The sequence below is a fragment of the Culex pipiens genome, chromosome 3 (assembly GCF_016801865.2).
Source record: "Culex pipiens pallens isolate TS chromosome 3, TS_CPP_V2, whole genome shotgun sequence".
In the NCBI taxonomy this organism is placed as follows: domain Eukaryota; kingdom Metazoa; phylum Arthropoda; class Insecta; order Diptera; family Culicidae; genus Culex; species Culex pipiens.
Genome location: NC_068939.1, coordinates 947763 through 960898, shown reverse-complemented (window position 1 = coordinate 960898; position 13136 = coordinate 947763). Strand labels below are relative to the sequence as shown.

General features: G+C 34.4%; 2 non-coding genes across 2 annotated transcripts; both read left to right on the top strand.

Annotated features, from left to right (window-relative positions):
• Window positions 1–1871: 1871 nt before the first annotated feature.
• Window positions 1872–1944, top strand: Trnav-cac (transfer RNA valine (anticodon CAC)). Its single transcript has one exon. It is a non-coding gene; the product is annotated as a tRNA-Val (tRNA).
• Window positions 1945–9945: 8001 nt separating this feature from the next.
• On the top strand, window positions 9946–10017 carry Trnaq-cug (transfer RNA glutamine (anticodon CUG)). Its single transcript has one exon. It is a non-coding gene; the product is annotated as a tRNA-Gln (tRNA).
• Window positions 10018–13136: the final 3119 nt, after the last annotated feature.

Genomic DNA, 13136 nt, shown 5'->3' with positions numbered 1-13136 from the left:
AATGGGCAAAAAATCTTTGACCGAGTTATAATTTTTTGAATCAATACAATTTTTTCAAAAAATCGAAATATTGGTCGCTAAAATTTTTCAATTTCATTTTTCGATGTAAAATTGTATTTGCAATGAAAAAGTACTTTAGTGAAATTTTGATAAAGTGCATCGTTTTCAAGTTATAGCCATTTTGATGTAATTTTTTTTCAAAATAATTGCAGTTATTGATATTTAAAAATAGTGCCCATGATTGAGCACTTTTGAAAAAAATATTTTTGAAAAGCTGAGGAAATTCTATATATTTTGCTTTTTCGGACTTTGTTGATACGACCCTTAGTTGCTGAGATATTGCTATGCAAGTGTTTAAAAATAGGAAAATTGGTGTTTTCTAAGTCTCACACAAACAACCCACCATTTTCTAATGTCGATATCTCAGCAATTAATGGTCCGATTTACAATGTTAAAATATGAAACATTCGTGAAATTTTCCGATCTTTTCGAAAAAAAATAGTTTCAAAAATTTAAAATCAAGACTAACATTTCAAACGGGCCAAACATTCAATATTACGCCCTTTTAAAATGTTAGTCTTGATTTTAAATTTTTGAAAATATTTTTTCCGAAAAGATCGGAAAATTTCACGAATGTTTCATATTTTAACATTGAAAATCGGACCATTAGTTGCTGAGATATCGACACTAGAAAATGGTGGGTTGTTTGGGTGAGACTTAGAAAACATCAATTTTCTTGTTTTTAAACTTTTGTATGGTAATATCTCAGCAACTAAGGGTCTTATCAACAAAGTCCGAAAAAGCAAAATATATAGAATTTCCTCAGCTTTTCAAAAATATTTTTTTTTTCAAAAGTGCTCGAACATGGGCACTTTTTTTAAAAAATCAATAACTGCAACTATTTTGAAAAAAAATTACATAAAAATGGCTATGACTTGAAAACGGTGCATTTTATCAAAATTTCACTAAAGTACTTTTTCATTTCAAATACAATTTTACATCGAAAAATGAAATTGAAAATTTTTTGTGACCAATATTTCGATTTTTTCGAAAAAAATTGTATTGATTCAAAAAAGCATAACTCGGTCAAAGATTTTTTGCCCATTCTGGAAAGTTCTGAAAAGTTGGCATTTGATGTCCTCTAAAACATATCAAAAAATAAAAAAAAAATAAAAATAGTGTTTTTTTGCAAATCAAGTTTTAGTGACAAAAAGTGAAATTAAAAATCACCAATTTTTTTTACCGTGTATCATTTTTTCAGTGTAGTCCATATCCATACCTACAACTTTGCCCATGACACCAAATCGATCAAAAAATTCTTTCAATATCATTTTTGTATGGACAGCTGCCAAATTTGTATGCAAAATTATATGGACAAACTAATGATGCAAAATGGCTTCTTTGGGCATACCGAAGGCACCAAAAAAGTTTCAGCCGGATTAAAAAATACAAAAAATAAAATTAAAGAAAAAAGACCTATTCCGTAGAGAACTGCTCAAGACTTGATTTTTCAGTCTCGGTCATATTTTTACCGAAAAGCCTATGTCCTATTTCCCGATAGTTTGCCTTTGGCCGCATTTCATATAGAAGTATGGAATAAAGATGAAATAAAGAATTAAAAGTTCTGTTATTAAATGCTATTTGAAGAATAAAAATGATGGATAACCAGATTTTTGGTAAATTAAAGCCCGTCTGTATAGAGTGTTGAAGTCAAATCAATTTCGATCTATTGTTTAATTGACTATATATAATTATACCACACAATACTCTCGATCACTCTTTACCATAGAGAAGTTGCATTACCGAGGCTCTTCTAAGAAACCGTGTTCGAATCGCCTACTGTTTGGAACTCTGGACCCTCAGTATATCGAGTTTCCGTAGTGTAGCGGTTATCACGTCTGCTTCACACGCAGAAGGTCCCCGGTTCGAACCCGGGCGGAAACAGAGTCTTTTTTTAACGGGCCTTTTTTCAAGGAGGCTAAAAGCAATGTGCTCTGGTACGCACAAAACAATGATTTATTGAAGAAAAGTGGGTAAACACGGCCAGTGTGAGTGAAAAGGAGAATGAGTTTATGACTGAGAGCGCGCTGAGCCGGCGATAAGTGGGGTGTGGTTGGTGGGCCTAACGCGGGCAGTGAGCATGACCCTCCCGTTTCCAACTGCGATTTGTTCACAGCTTGCTTTGGGTGGGGGAAAGGGCAGTGCTGACAAACTGTGACGGGAGGAAGAGGAGAAAAGAACGCGAGCGCGCGCGTCCGTGTTCAAGACGAATGAGTGAGTGTTTCTAAATTAAAAATAACTGCAATGAGATGAGTGGTTAACGTTGCCCATGAAGCGTAGTTTACAGTAAATTAATAAATTTCTATTTAAATCACAATGTTTTCCCGTGTGCTTTGGTTCTTTTTTTTTTGTGCAAACATGTTCATTGAGCCAATGTGAGGATATGGTGGTTACGATACTCGTTTTACTTATAAATTGATTGCAAGCTAAGTCGTCCTGTTTTTTTTACAACTTTGATGGGTTTATACTAAATTTCACCATCATTATGCATGCGGAGGGATAACAAGTCACGTTTAAGGGGGACAGTCACGTTTAAGGACACCTTCTCCTTTACTTTTGGGGCAATGACTGTCAATGGTGGTTTTGAATTCAGGGTCTAGAAATTGTAAGTTTGAATGAAAAAATAATCACGATATGTAAAATGCTTCTACAAACAACACAAAGAAAGCCATTTTTTGATTGATACATTCTGAATCAAGATTTAAATGTTTTTTCGCCAAAATCGATCGGGAATGATGCCTTTCAGAGCCTTAATTATGTGCAGCATAAAATTTAATATAGAATACTTCAATATTTCACTTTGGTTGACGAAAATGCAGCGTCCTTCGCCGAGAGTGAACTCGTATCATGCAAATAACAACAGAATAGATGCAGATCTGAGACACCACTCATAAGAATGATGGAGATTTCTTTTGTTCCAATGATCTCGGGAATATATAGATTAACGTCTATAAATAAATTAAACTCACGAGGCAAATTAAGAGGCATCAGGAAAAACCATCAAGTTGTGGCGGTGTGAGATTTCTCCATAAATAACAAAACACATTAACACTTATGTACTACTGCATGTGAACTACGGTAGACGCGTTTTCGCCACCATCATGGGGAACCATCTCGTGGTTTTCCCTGATCGGCTTTGGGCATGAAAGATGTCTAGCGATTAACTTGCTTGTTCCGAAGTCTGATGGCAGCTCAAGTGGTCGGTCGGAATAATTTGATTATGATTATTTAGTTTTGGTATGCATTTTTACATTATTAGAGTTGTTTTGGAATATACTGAAATTTTCACAAACAACTGTTTCGAAAATATTAAAATTTTCATTAAATTATCGTATTTTTTTAAGTACTCCAATATTGATTATGATTAATATAGGTATCGAACGAAGCGAAATTTGATATCATTTTCTTATTTATTATTTTTTTATTACTCAAATAATTTTCGCAAAAAATTAATGTGTTTAAATATGGATATAAAACAAAGCAAAATTTTGTGTGCATTTTTACCTAATTAGATAATTTTGTTTGTAAAATAATACAATTTTCATAAAATACCGTATGTGCACAAATTTTAAGAATTTACTAAATGGGTATCAAATGAAGCATGCATTTTTTTTAATAACTCACATATTATATTTTTGAAAATAATATTTTTTAATTTTCATTATGGGTATTTGGTGTGCATTTTCACCTTATTAGAGATTTTTTTTAATTTGTAAAATTTTCATAAAATGATTTTTACGTATTTTTACGAAGATACTCAAATTTTAATAATTTGCTAATGGGTATCAAGCTAAGCGATATTTTTTATTCAATTCAATTTAATTCAGGTTTTATTGGTAAATAATCAAGGTACAATTAGTTTATGTTAGTACATAACAAAGTTTTGGGGTTCCTTTCAGCTGTGAGTTACACTCATCCCTCATATTCGGAACAGTTTACAGATCGGCCAATGTTCAACAAATCATATAAAATCGATAATTGAACATAATGAATTGCTTTTACCATCATGTGAAAGCTTTTCTTGCGATCTTTCGATTGATGTATAGACCGGCTGTACATTTTTACGTTTTATATCAAGTTTTCAAAGAAAAACATTGACCCTAGAAATCCACAAATTCGGAACACTTTTTTCTTACGATGTAAACAAACTTTTTATTCTCTCCAGGAGTACATATTTTTTACAAAATAATGACTTCGCACTCCGAAACCAATAAAACTCATGCTTAGTAATGTTTTATGAATGGTCTGATAACTTTTTTGTGAAAATATCAGTTAAATACAGGTGTTCCATAATTGTGGGAGGCACAATAACATCCCACAATCATGGAACAGGCAATTTGGAGGCAGTGTTTTGGTGCTCTGGATAATATAGTCTTGAAATGCAGTTTTTGTTTAAAAAGCATTACGTTTACTAGTGAAATAGCAAAAGAATGTTCAAATAAAGGCCCTCAAAAAAGCAGGGTCAGCAGAAAAGTTGCATTTTGCATTCTATAGACAAATTACCACAAAAGTGTTCCGAATTTGTGGGTGTTCCGAATATGTGGGATGACTGTATTTCATAGTTCATTTGGAAACTCTAATTGCTTTTTACTAAGGACTTAGCTAATGATAACAAAATTCAAAAAACTATCTGAACTTGCTGAGGAAAGAAGATAGGGAGAGAGGAAAGCTTAAAACTATAGATTTTTTGATTTATTAAATATGTTTTGTATTTTTTTATTATTAATTTCTCATAATTCTCAGTACATGGGAATCAAACGGAGCAAACATGCCAAAAATGTAGAGAATGCTGTAGAGCGTTGAATGCAGTCAAAACCATTTATGCAGTTTTTGTAACTAACTTAAAAACGATTTTTTTCATTGCAAATGGTACATTTATACAACAAGTTTTAACGACAAGTGGTCAAGGCGCTTGATTATGAATTAATAACTACGTTTTGATAACAATTGCGGGCTTTCACAAGTTTTTTTTATTACATTTTTATATTATTAAAAAAATATTCCATGCCCATCATTCCAAAACAATTATTTTTAAGCAAAACTGCACAAGACGCAATCGATAGCGTAATTAATAGAATGTAGTACAATCACACCAATCTCCTGCCGATTTGCCCAACGGGGGAAGTTCGATGAATTTACACTGAACTCCAAACGTACCTACACACATATTTATAAGTTTACGTTGCACTGAACCACGGCAATAAACATCAGCCGATAAGATTGTTAATATTTAATCACGTGCCAAAACGCCATTGCCCGACCTGATTGGTTCCGTATGGTACGATGATTGAGGGAGCTGCTGCTGCTGACGGTGGTGGATTGGTGGCACACGAATCAAATGCTACCTAATTGCGATGATTGCACTGAGCCCGGTTTATATTTATAGTTTTTTTTTGTTTTGCTGTAGTTGTTGATGGTTTAGGTAGATGTTGCGATCACACGCGTGCCTTGGGACTAATCGAGTGGAAAAAAATGCATGCAACCTGCCAACCCGGCCTAATGATTTGTAAAGGAATCTACATTGTTGGTTTTTTGTGTGCACATTTTAAGTCGTTGGTTTTACCACTCCATCTGAAACTGTCCTCCAGAGAGCGAGCAAAACTTTTGCGTCAAAGAATGGGAAAATGTCGGAAAAGTTACCTCGACCACAAAAAGTTTTCCACGGCAGTTTTCCATTACGGCGTCTCCTTTTTCTGACAATCCGGCAAAAAATTGAGCAAAAAAAAGGATCGCACCTAAACCCAACTCCGGTACGTTTCCAATTTAAATTTATAAATCCGCTGTAATTAAACCGACCGGCGTGCGGGGGAGAGAATGTGCCACCGGGATGTCGGGTGTGATGCGCGTCCTAAAAAAAGGGAGTGCCATCCATACGATGAAATGGGTGGATGTTATTGCTTGTTTTTTCAAACGTTGTGAATTTTGTTGGTGCGTAGAATTGGCGTTTTTAGAATGATTTTTTTTATTCTTTTGCGTAATTTATACTATGGATAAATGACCATTCAAATTCGTACTTATCCAAACGATGTTTATCTTATCCAAACTTTTTCCCTAGAGGAAACTCTGTAAAGCCACCATCGAATGACCGAATGAGTGCTTGATCGTGTGAACTCTCATTCAAAACCACTTTCGAGCACTAACGGACCGGGAGAAATGTAGGTTTAATTTCCCCCTTTTTTCCCTACTTTGTATATAAAAATGAGTCTGAGTTTCGAGTTCGGTCCGCACGAAGAAGAAACCCCGACCGAAATTCTTCGGGCCGTCTTTGTTTCACACTGTATTGACACCACCACCGGAGTGACCTTCCGTCTTCTTTCTTTTGCCCCTTTTGAATTGGACTATATTTTTTCTGTTCGTTTCATGTTTTCATTTTCATGAACGGCCGAAGCACTTTCTTGTTCGACGCGTTCTACTCTACGAAAAAAAAAGAGGTTCTCTTTCGGTGTTTTGGCTTCCCAAAAATAAATTTCTTATTTATGAGTGTTTATCTTATACACTTTCGATATGCGTTCCACATTTACAGATGGAACGAGATGAACTCTCTTCGAAGTGTTTCAACCAAACCACAGTCGTCGACGAGGGCCGAATTGGTTGTTGACAGCGTCATAATTGTATTATTTGTGGAGAAATGGTGATATTTTCTCCCCTTCGGAGAAACCTTCGAATTGTTTCAACAAGTTCCTTGGAACATTCAAAGTGGATCAACGTGGCCGTTTATCATCGACTTATGCACCAAGCAACAACACCCAAGATAAACCTAAGCGGAAAAGGGATAGTAGAAGAAAATAGGTGGAAAACAGAGAAAATAAGAGACTGGAAAACGAACAAGCAAAAGACACAAAACATTATACGTTTATGTTTGTGGCGTGCTAAACCGCTCCAATATCGTCATTTTTTTTCTTCTGCCAGAAAGCTCGATCCACTCCTCTCGCAAGACCGATGACGGGCAGGCTGACTGGTTCGTCACCCTTTCATCATTCCGTTGGCGTTTGCTTCACGGGCACAGAGATCCTACGAACTGATTGCCCACAATATCTTTATTTTCTAGCCTAGCTGAGCCGGAGGGGAAAATGGGCCCAGCATCGGTCGCTGTGACGGGCAGCAAAATACTTTTATGGATGGTGTTTGAGGTGAATGATCCCATGAAAATTTGCAAACTTATTTCAATTTGGAGTGTTCCGTATACACTTTATATGATTTTTTGAAATTTATTTGAGACTCCATAATGACATCCATTCATTCATAATTACATAGTGTTTTGACCAAGTCAGTTCAAATGCTGGTTCTTAAAATTTGCGCAAAATTAAAGGTTTTGTAAAAATGTACAAATTTTATGTTAAATTGTTTTAATATGCCAAACAAAACAAATATGCCATCCGCATTCTTGTTATCAGAAATTAGAACAAACTGAATAACTGTCCCTTTAAAAACATGATTTTCACGACCTCTGAGGGTTCGTTACGAAAAGATTTTGTACAAAAAGAAGAAAATAATTATTTCATTTATTTCAATTAAAACCTCTACTGCCCAAATTTTTTTTTTCGAAAAAAAAATTTTTTCCCGTGTTTAGGAGGTCATTTTGAGCAACTTTTGTTCTACGAAAAACTTTACTTCTCTTGTTTTATGTTTTTCTTGTTTCATTTTTAGTATTTTAATTTGCATTTATCTTGTTTTGTTTATGTTTGTTTTTGGTAGTATTTGGCCTACTCTACCACCTCCTATCATTACATTTTGCCTATCTAATTTTTTCATGTTTTTACAGTAACTTTTTCAATTTTTTGCATGTTTTTCACATTTTCTGCTATAAAATGGAACCATTATCATTTAAATTGTAAATAAATGCTTAGAGGCATAGTCTGGGGCACTAGACAAATTACTGCATACTTCTTTTTACTTAAAATATAGGAAATGTTAGTAAAAAACACAGCCAAAGTTGACCCCTAAAAAAAATACATTTTTAAAAACATTGGCAAAGTCACATAAAACAAGTCAAACTTCCAACCCTAAAATTTTTTTTTTTTAGTTTTTAGTTTTTAGTTTTTAGTTTTTAGTTTTTAGTTTTTAGTTTTTAGTTTTTAGTTTTTAGTTTTTAGTTTTTAGTTTTTAGTTTTTAGTTTTTAGTTTTTAGTTTTTAGTTTTTAGTTTTTAGTTTTTAGTTTTTAGTTTTTAGTTTTTAGTTTTTAGTTTTTAGTTTTTAGTTTTTAGTTTTTAGTTTTTAGTTTTTAGTTTTTAGTTTTTAGTTTTTAGTTTTTAGTTTTTAGTTTTTAGTTTTTAGTTTTTAGTTTTGAGTTTTTAGTTTTTAGTTTTTAGTTTTTAGTTTTTAGTTTTTAGTTTTTAGTTTTTAGTTTTTAGTTTTTAGTTTTTAGTTTTTAGTTTTTAGTTTTTAGTTTTTAGTTTTTAGTTTTTAGTTTTTAGTTTTTATTTTTTAGTTTTTAGTTTTTAGTTTTTAGTTTTTAGTTTTTAGTTTTTAGTTTTTAGTTTTTAGTTTTTAGTTTTTAGTTTTAGTTTTTAGTTTTTAGTTTTTAGTTTTTAGTTTTTAGTTTTTAGTTTTTAGTTTTTAGTTTTTAGTTTTTAGTTTTTAGTTTTTAGTTTTTAGTTTTTAGTTTTTAGTTTTTAGTTTTTAGTTTTTAGTTTTTAGTTTTTAGTTTTTAGTTTTTAGTTTTTTAGTTTTTAGTTTTTAGTTTTTAGTTTTTAGTTTTAGTTTTTAGTTTTTAGTTTTTAGTTTTTAGTTTTTAGTTTTTAGTTTTTAGTTTTTAGTTTTTAGTTTTTAGTTTTTAGTTTTTAGTTTTTAGTTTTTAGTTTTTAGTTTTTAGTTTTTAGTTTTTAGTTTTTAGTTTTTAGTTTTTAGTTTTTAGTTTTTAGTTTTTAGTTTTTAGTTTTTAGTTTTTAGTTTTTAGTTTTTAGTTTTTAGTTTTTAGTTTTTAGTTTTTAGTTTTTAGTTTTTAGTTTTTAGTTTTTAGTTTTTAGTTTTTAGTTTTTAGTTTTTAGTTTTTAGTTTTTAGTTTTTAGTTTTTAGTTTTTAGTTTTTAGTTTTTAGTTTTTAGTTTTTAGTTACAGGATTTTGCTTCATTCAAGTTAGAGTATCAATATATGGTCTACATAGCTCATCTACCCAGTCAGCAGATTCCGTCACACACACACATTCGATGAGACACCCCGCGCTCTAAACAATTTTCCAGCGCCGTTCACCAAACGCAGAGCGAGGAGCATCATCGAAGAAAACCAAGTGATTGGGTCTCTATTAGGCAGAAGTTCACCGCTTGTGGCCTCAATGACGTGGAGGAATATATCTATGAAAAAAGAGGACATTTAATAAAGTACAAGCACTCTGAACGAGACTAAAGGGAACAGACAAGACGATGGGCAAGAAGAAAACAAAAAGACGAAGAAGATAAATGGCAACAAACTTTGACGATCGGTGAGCAATTCGTGGGTTTTAGGAGAGGAGAGATGGGAGGTCGCAAAAGAACCGGAGGAGATATTGACGCGGCTTAGCATAGTTTTGTGTGACTCCGACCTTATAGCCGCTGCCACATAGCTTCTTCAGACACAAGTTGAGATAGCATCCCGGGCTTGTTGGGTTCTCCAAGGAACGAGGAGCCTGGGGCGGGGCCGGTGGGAGTCTCGTTCCGCATTAAAATCACTTTAGCGCTGAGACTGCTTCTTTTTTGTGTGTGCTGTTGTTGCCGTGTGCTCTTGCTGAGCCACAATGTCTGTATTAGTCCAACATATAGGTACGAACGACCCCGTTTGGACGGCAATCTCCGTTCGTCAGGGACGTAACTCGAAGCGATTGTTTTGTATTGATAACAGATAATTTTGGTGCTGCAAACAACCGGTCACTGCTGGTCTGCAAACCAGTTGTTTGTGGGCACACTTTCAACTGGTTCTATGGTGTAATGGTTAGCACTTTGGACTCTGAATCCAACGATCCGAGTTCAAATCTCGGTAGAACCTGGTGAATTTTTCTTTTTTTATTGATTGTGTTCGATTTATGTGCATTTGTTAACAACTCGAGTGAAGTGGCTTGAAAAGTTTTTTTTCAAAAGACATTTAGGTGTAGTACAAAACAAAATATGTTAAAACTTGATTAGAGGTTCTAATAACTCTAATAAGATAAGATAATAAGATTCTTGATGCAAAAATGTCCATATAAGAAGAGACAATTTCAAAAGGACGTCCGGTCTTATATGAATTAAAAATCTTGTATTTTTCAAATAGGAAGAAATATCTTTAAAAATAAATGTTTACCTTTGCCTATTGGACCTTATAAAAATGTTTAAATTTGGACTATGTAACCTATTCAATTATTGGTTTCAATGAAAAATAATTTATACACTGATTTGTTTTTACTTTAAGGATATGAGCAATAAAAAAGGTCGTATAAGCTCGATTTGACGAATTTTTGTGGATTTAATTTTTCAAACCTATTTCTTATTTATACTTACTTTAATTTGACGGATTCACTTCTACATAAATAATCTGTAAACTTTGACAGAGAGTTTTGTATAAATTTTATTTATCTTTGGATTAAAATACTTTTCTTCCACAGCTAAATGACGAATGGTCGCGCGAGGGCACATTTCCGCGAAGCAACAAAAGGCCTCAGGTTCATCGTGCCTCCCATGAGTAGTTCAACCGCCTCAGGAGCGCCAGCCAACCTAGTTTCCATTCGTCTCCAGAACTCTGCTCGGTTCTCAGCCATCAACACCGCGGCACTCTCGTACACCCCCTCCTCCGCATGCAACTAGCTAGCGGGCAAAAGTATAGCAACAATAGCCACTAAACAGACAAGAAGCGCTGTGAAAAAAAAACCCGAGCATAAACGTAGCATCCAGAGGAACCATCGGAGCGTTTTGCCACATTAGTGTTCATTGATATTCAATTCAAATTCATGCCCTCCTGAACATTTTAATGGATTTATTTTTGTTTTCTCAGCATTTTTTTTTTTATATTTTAGTTTGTTCCACTCGCACTTTATCAATGTGTTGGTGTTTGTGTGTATGTTTTTTTCACTCTTTCTTCTTCTTTTTCACACACATATTTTCATTATCATTATTATATATTTAATTTTTTGTTTCATTCAACATTGCTCACCTCTCTTTGGGTTGGCCGTTTTGTTCGATGTTTGTTGGTTCCTCGCGCTGCTTATTTGCCTGTCTGTTTTACTTTACACACATTTTAGTAGGTATATTATCCGGATATCACCGTTGTTCAAACAGGGTCGTGTGCCTAACTTGTTCACTGGAAAGAAACTCAAAATTTTTATCAACCGCTGTTTTTGAGGGACCAAGTGTTCAGCATATTTATAATCAATACAAACGGGTTTCATTTGAAACTGCTTTACAAAATATGGTAGAATTGAAAACAAACAAATTAAATATATATTATCATTTTGTTGAAAAAATGGACGCAAAAAAATGCTGTTCAAACTATTGTTTAGCACTTGGCGCCAGAAATGAGGTTATGTATGCGCAATGGAGCATAGTTGCGAGAAAAGAAACAGGCCACTCGTCAACAACAACTTCTTGTGTGACATTCATTGGGTCGTAAACGAAAGCAAAACAGTCGACGGACTATTACAAAACTTTACCATATAAGAGCTTAGCATTATAGCCCGGAGCTACAACAGGGTCTTTGAGTGCGCGCCGCAAAAGTAAACAAATTGGCGCTCCTAATTCGTTACGCATTTGTTACGCTCGTTTGACAGAAATCACGCGTGCTGCAACGCCACACCACGTGTCGTCTCGCCGGGGTCCCCAGATTTTGCATAATTCACACCGAATGCCCAACTGACTCGACTCGGGCCCCCGCCAATAAATCATGTGGCCAACCGTCGATAATTATACATTCCGTTCATATCTTTCACGACTCAACACGACTCGCGGGTGCGCGATGATCGTGTCGCATCGCGAGTGGCCTGAAATGATTTAAATTTGCCAAAATAAAAACGACGACACTCCGGGTCCGAACCTGAACGCCAGTTGTGCGGGACTGGCAACCAACACTGCCCAGCGGATGGGAGGAGGGCTTGTGATAAATGGCCGGTGAAAGATCGTGGCGGAACGTAATAAATTTATTCGGGTTTCTTCTCCCGAGGTTGGACCCGGCGTCCCTCCCCCCTCCTTTTTGGCTTGGTTTGGTATGAAGTCGAGGTGGCAGGGCGGGCATCCTGGGACGGCCAGCAGTCAGTAATGGTATGCCGTAGGGTGTCCTGAAAAGAGTGTTTTTTTTTCTTTTATTCGTCTATCTTTAAATTCTACTTAATTTTTAAGCATTTTAGAAAAAATATCACATTCAGGTTGTTTGCAAAACTTACCCCTAGTTTAGTCTGTAATAAGAAAAAATACTAAAAATAAAGCTAAAGAAATAAATTTGCGGGATTTCAGGCGCTTGTTCCCTAGGTCGTGCGAGATGTCAGTTATGATCAAGGTACATACAAAATTATGGTATGCCAGATATTGAAGTGATATCATGTAAATTTTATCATATATTTTTATGTTTTTTAAAGGGGCTGAATTTATTAACTATGAACTTATTTATGATCATATTTAAATGTTTTCACAAAGTTGTTGTTTTTCTCCACCATTTCCAACTGATTGAATTTCGCAAAATTGAAACCATATTTAACGCAGATCACGGTCATCAATAATCTGAAACAAATCCACAAATTACAAAAGACTAAACAAAATTAAAATAACTCACAAAGCAACGATTTTTTCAAACAATCTCTTTGATCGGTTTAGAATTGTCAAACTGAATAGCTCAAAGCTAACTCGAACCCGGAACACACACGAAGCTTCATTAAAAGCCTTATAAAATTAAAAAAAAAACTTTGAAAAAATATATTTTCATTTGAAAATCTGCCATACCATGAGCGTTGAAAGCCTTGAAACGCTGGTGCAATTTTGACAGTTTTAGCTGGTGTGAAAACGGCGACAGAGCTCGCACCACACAGGCTTGTTCCGGTGGGCAAAATTATGAAAGAGCGAAGTAGCCTACTGTTGGTGATCAATGAGTTTCGATCGAAACTCGATGCCGAAAACCGATCGCAGTTGGTTAGAAATATTTTGTTT